Below are 6098 nucleotides of genomic sequence, written 5' to 3'. Positions count from 1 at the left end.
GGCCGGGGGAATGTCAAGGGGGGGAAAAAGGAGACATGTGTAATACTCTTTGTAATACTTTAAGAAATAAAACAAAATTAAATTTTTAAAAAAAGCAAAAAAAACATGAAAAAAAAAAAAGGTAAGAGATCCTTCTTTTTTATGGTGGCATGGTATTCCATTGTGTAAACGTGCCACAACTTTTTTATCCACTCATCTATCAGGAAGAATATATGCACCTCTATGTTCATAGCAACACTATTTATAATAGCTAAGATCTAGAAACAGCCCAAGTGCCTATCAGTAGAGGAGTGGATAAACTCACTAAATTTAAAAACAGTTCCTTGACAAGGAATTGAACTTTAGTTAATGACATGTAATTTACAAAAAAAGGTAAAATAAAGGAACAAAGGATGCACACCATATTTTTAAAGAGATTTGAACATTTTTCTTCAACTAAATAGTCATGTTTTACTCACAAACTTTACATAAAACCAAGAAAATTTTTTGCTTCCTTAGAAAAAAACAATACTAGTTACACATTTCTGAAAGTTAGTTATAAGAACAAGAAATTATATAAGGACTAATATAATGTTAAAATATTAAAACTGGTGATGGCATATTGCATCCTAAAGCAGCATTAAGGGAATTAAGAATTTTGTATTATTGGTTGCTATAGCAGCCTTCCCACCTATAATTAAAATCTGGCCTCTTATAACTAAGACGTAATTACTTCAACAAGTCAAAGAACAGCTAAAATTTACTCTGTGGTTAATCTGTAAAACATTCTGAATAAAAACAGTTATAAAATGTCATCATAACTCCACTGTCAGTCATGAATTGGAGATATATAAGATTCTAGGAGTATGGAGAGAGGTGGATGGCACAGAAGTTTTTCAGAATACTGATACCTGCCCAATAATTTAATGTACACATACTCATTGGTAACATTTCTCCTTATACCCAGTTGTTCATTATATATAACATAAATGTCTCCCTAATATAATGCACTACATATTATATATAACTTATAATGTATACATTATACCATGTATACATAGAGAATGCATATATAAGTATACTAGTATAATACATACCTAATATAATGCATATAACATCTTCATATGACATATATAACATATATTATATAATTACATAATATTACATTGCACATTATTTATATAATATATAATACTAGAGGCCCAGTGCACAGATTCATGCACCAGTGGGGAACCTTAGCCTGACCTGCAGGGATCGGGGCGAAACTGGCTCTCTGACATCCCCTGAAGGGTCCTGAACTGTGAGAGGGCACAGGCCAGGCCGAGGGACCAAACCAGTGCACAATCGGGGCCTGGGAGGGACCGCAGGAGGGCTCCAGGGCGTGTCCTGCCCATCTCACCCAGTCCCAATGTTCATTAGATTCCACATATGGCCGGACCACAGCAGCAAGCCAACCTACCTGTCAGAGCATCTGCCCCCTGGTGGTCAGTGCACATCATAGCGACTGGTTGAAAGGTCAAATGGTCAGACACTTAGCATATTACGTTTTTATTATATAGGATGAGCTATATGCTATACACTATATTAGGAAGACATACCTCCTTTCTTCCAGCTCAGAATCACTGGGTATAAGGAGAGATGTTACAAATTTATATGTATTGCATATGTCAACTCTTAGGCAAAAACAAAAAATAAACAATTTTTAAAGCAAATGTAAAAATATAAATTGAAAGACTTCTTAATAAAGCACTTAATGAAAAATACCACTTACAAAATACTAAAAATACTAAATACAACTAAAGCAAAAATTTTATACAAGAATCTCTCTGTACCTCAATTTTTAAATTTGCACAATGATACCTATTGCCTAAAGTTGTTTTATGAATTAATAAATAACAACAAACACATATAGCACAACTTTTTTGCCAGACACTTCTAATCACTTTTCATTTATACCTATTTATTCATTTAACCCTACCCCAAGCCTTATGAGAGGGAAATTAATATCCTTGTTAAAAGATGAGGAAACTGAGGCTCAGAGAAGTTAGTAACTTGCCCAAGGACACACAACTAGTAAATGGCAAAAAGAATTCATGTTCCTAACTATGCCATCACCCTTGAGATAATGTGTTAAGTCTTTGCACAGTGCCTGGCATATAGCACATGTTCAGGAACTAATATTTATTACTAAATATCTGTCAAATGTTTGCAAGATTCTGAGGTTACACTAGGGCTCAGCCAAAAAAAATGTGGGTGATGTTCCACGAATGTGGAATATGTGAATGATGACCCTTGTGCCACAGGTTTACTATCCCTCTTGCACATAAAACAAAGACTTCTGATGTCTGACTGTCTTAAGTTTTCGTTTCTCCATTGCAGCCTTTGGATGAAAAGTGCGGCTATCATCTGACACCAGATTGACACCTCCACTCCCTCTTTCCACTAATCCACTCCCCACCCAATGGCCAAAATATTCTTCGAAAAGATGCTTTCATCACTGAATCCTTTCCAGGAACCTCCCTTGAACTGGCCACCTTATCTAATCAAAATTCCACTCCCTGGCTTTCACAGGCCTTAGTAAGGCATGAAACGAACAGGCCTTTAACCCTTGTTCAAGTTCCTACTAATCAAGTAAATACCTGATAAGAATGGCCATGTTTCATTATGCAGAGGATATCAGTATTTGTATTACTTCAACACAGTGATAGCAGTTTTTTATTGTACTTATTTTGGACATAGCCTATTAGAAAAAAAAATTAAATGTTTAAGGGTCTCATTTAATTTTTATTCAGAATAAAACAAGCTTGATTGGAGGACATGGACAGAAGAATGCCAGACAGAAAATGTGCATTATTAATATGCATGATCATGTTAATATCCAGGCAAACTTCAGACAGCTTTCTAATAATTTTTAGTCCTGAAATTAAAACATGAATCATAGGCTAAATTTCTAATGACTAGGAATGGAAAGTTAGAACTATTAAAAAAAAAAAAAGCATAGCGCTCTTAATATCCAAGATCATACAATGCAACCATTTCCAAGAGGACTTTAAAAGGCTAACTAGAGCAATTAAAACACGAATTACTGTGCTTAAATAAAGGAGCTGCTTTTAATAAACGCAAGTTACTAAGTAACCACCAGTCTGAATTAGTTTCTAAGCCAGCCAAATCAATGGACAAACACAACACGGATGAATTTAAAATTTAGAAAGAAAATCAAATGCCATGTGCTGTGAACATTTAGCCATTTGCCAAAGGTTTCATTGGCTTTTCCATTTAGCATGAGGAGATGCTGGATTGTACTAGAAACTCATGTGATTTGCTTAGAAATGCAAATAATTTGTGACAAAAGGCACATCCCGATTATTCCTGGGCTGAATGAACAGCCTGATGTCAACTCAGGATTTTTTTAATGTAAACTCACACATCCCGCTGGACAATTCACATGTTCATGGAGTGAGCAAGTCAACAGGTGCCAATACAGTGCTTTTTGTCTGTTTGTTTGTTTTTATCTCGAAGGGATTGTTATTGTTCCTTGATGGAGGAAGTTGATCTTAGTTGAATATATGCATGAGCTTCAATTTGATGAAAGGTTCCTATAAAGTTATGGCTAAAAACAATCAATACTAGATGTGAACTAGTTAAATTGGGAAGTAAAGACATTCCAGACTTGTTTTTCATTTAACACACATTTATTGAGCATCTGTGATCCGTTAGCCGGAAGGGACAGAAAGCTGACTCTGATATTTTCAGGGATGACTATGAGTCATTTTTTGTGGTATCATTTGAAGTTACTTATAAATCTTTCACAGGGTTGAGAAAAAATGCTAACTTTAGACAGAATCCCGAATCCAGCAGATTAGAATGTCTCTAATTTGTAAATGTATCCTCCGGGAAGGCACCTGGCATTTCCTGGGCAGCATCTACATGTTTCCTCTACCCCTCATATGTTGAGCAAGAATTACCAGACTTTTCTTCTCTGTGAAAAGCAACCTCACTCCCTGGATTGATGCTGTAAGTAGGACTGGGAAGAGTCCTTGAAGGAGGAATATGATCAAACCGGTTTAGTTAAGGCCTAGGTGCTAAAAAAAAAAAAAAAAGTAACTATTACTAACAGTTCTTTAACTATTTTTATCAGTCCTTCTCAGGAGCCAACCCAGAGACATTCTCCTCTCCAGGAGCAAATCTCCTGGGGAATACCGCTCCCCTCAATGTCTCTCTCTAAGCCTCGCATTGGCAATCAGTCCTATGAAACAAGGCAAAAGTAGGCAAGAAACTGGCCCTCAAGACCACAATATGGGTAAAAGACTAGGATTATCTGCATGATCATTTAAATGGTGCTTGTTTTATTTAAAACAAACAAACAAACAAAAAACAACCAAGTTTCTTTTTAAAATTCCCAAGAATCAACTGATACATAAATTCCAGCTAGATTCCCAAGTGGCCAACAATGTGCTGGATATATGCTTGAACTGAAAAGAGGCAGCCAGTTCATTTTCCAGGTAGGTTCCAGTAACATTTCATGGCTTCGAATAAAGAAGCTGTAATGGAGCCAGTAGTAAACAGGAGGAGTCTATTTCTCAAAGGCATTAACTTGAATTTAAAAAAATTGACATATATAGCTACAAAATGCTACTATAATACAGTTATAGAGTACATTTTTGAAATTTAATTGAGCATGCATTCCACAAACATAAATAAGACTGTCCATTGAAACAAGGTCTGGGAAAAAATAAAACCCAGTGGCTTAATCTCTATAAAGCCATCATAGAAAACTATGAATAAAAACTTCACACAGAAGTCAAAACTTCAGGTGTAGCCCTGGCCAGTGTGGCTTGGTTGGTTGGGTGTTGTCTGTTGCATCAAAAGGTTGGCCATTTGATTCCTGGTCAGGGCACAAGTCGGGGTTTCAGGCTAGAAACCCAGTAGAGGGCAGGCAGGAGGCGGCCCATCAATGTTCTGCTCTCACATGGGTGTTTCTCTCTCTCCCTCACTCTTTCTTCCTCTCCAAAAATCAATAAAAATATCTTTTTAAAAAATTCTGGTGTAATTTATCTGCTGGAACAAATCTGCTGTATTTATTACCATTGACAGGGCCTTGAGCATGAAATCATAAATCAGCATCTTACTCATATTCATTATAATTTCAGAAACTCCCTAAAACCTAGGGCTTCATTTTCTTCTTAGTGACTAACAGGATGCTTGTAAATCACTGTGCTCAGTGGAGCTTAGTTTGAAAGATGTCTGTTTTCCTAACCACCTGATTTCCAGAAAGACACCCTATCACCAAGGCACTCAAACACTTAAGATCCTCCCCCTCCCATCCTCTAGTCTAGATCAACTTCTGTTTCTTGAATTACTTATTACGTATGCAATTTTTAATTTTTTAAAATTAAATTTATTGGGGTGGCATTGGTTAATAAAATTATATAGTTTTTGTAGTATTTTTAATTTCACCGTAGGCTCTTGGCTATCAGCAGTGTGGGTTGTTGTTTTAGAGAGTTCTGGAAAATTATGTTCCAGTGACATTATACTTCTTTGTGCATTTCATTAAAGATATTCAGTTAAGATGTAAATTACTCATGAATTACTTAATGTCTTAAGACAGTTTATGCTAATAAACACCATAAAAGTAAACGCCATCTAGAGGTATGTCACATGTCCTGCTGGGGCAAAGGTCTGCGTTTCCAACCCTCGCCCTCCCCTCTCCACACCACGCACCCCCAAAGACAGCGCGGTGATCTCTTTCAATGCCGACACCGTCTCCAACTCGGAACCAGAAACACGCTTGTAGGTCACTGGCAGAGTCCCGCCCTGCCACCCAGAGCCACAGCTTCCTGCCTTCCCCATCAAGGTGAAAGGAACCCCCAGGAGCCGGCTGGGGGCGCACAGAAGCAGCGCAGACGCAGGCGGACGATCGGGGCACTTGGAAGGAAGTGAGGAACCAGCAAAAAACATATTCTTTCCGCGGAACAAACCCCAGACCCGACGCCGCCATCGGAAGAGGGACAGGGGCGCGCCAGGCCACGGTGCACACGGACCCGACGGGTACCCTCTCTCGTGCCGGGGCGCACTCACACTCACGCTGACAGCGCGCGCGCCTACTCACCAGCAGCCCT

General features: G+C 38.0%; 1 protein-coding gene across 1 annotated transcript in view; it reads right to left on the bottom strand.

The window, feature by feature from the left end:
• STAMBPL1 (STAM binding protein-like 1) overlaps positions 1-4044 on the bottom strand; it is a 39844-nt gene extending 35800 nt beyond the window's left edge. Inside the window, exon 1 of the mRNA XM_005875957.2 lies at positions 3945-4044. The gene's annotated coding sequence lies outside the window, so the exon portion shown is untranslated. The remainder of the gene's footprint in view (positions 1-3944) is intronic.
• Between the last annotated feature and the right edge of the window lie 2054 nt (positions 4045-6098).

The sequence above is a fragment of the Myotis brandtii genome, unplaced genomic scaffold (assembly GCF_000412655.1).
Source record: "Myotis brandtii unplaced genomic scaffold, ASM41265v1 scaffold475, whole genome shotgun sequence".
NCBI classification, from domain to species: domain Eukaryota; kingdom Metazoa; phylum Chordata; class Mammalia; order Chiroptera; family Vespertilionidae; genus Myotis; species Myotis brandtii.
This window is presented reverse-complemented; position numbering and strand designations above follow the sequence as displayed.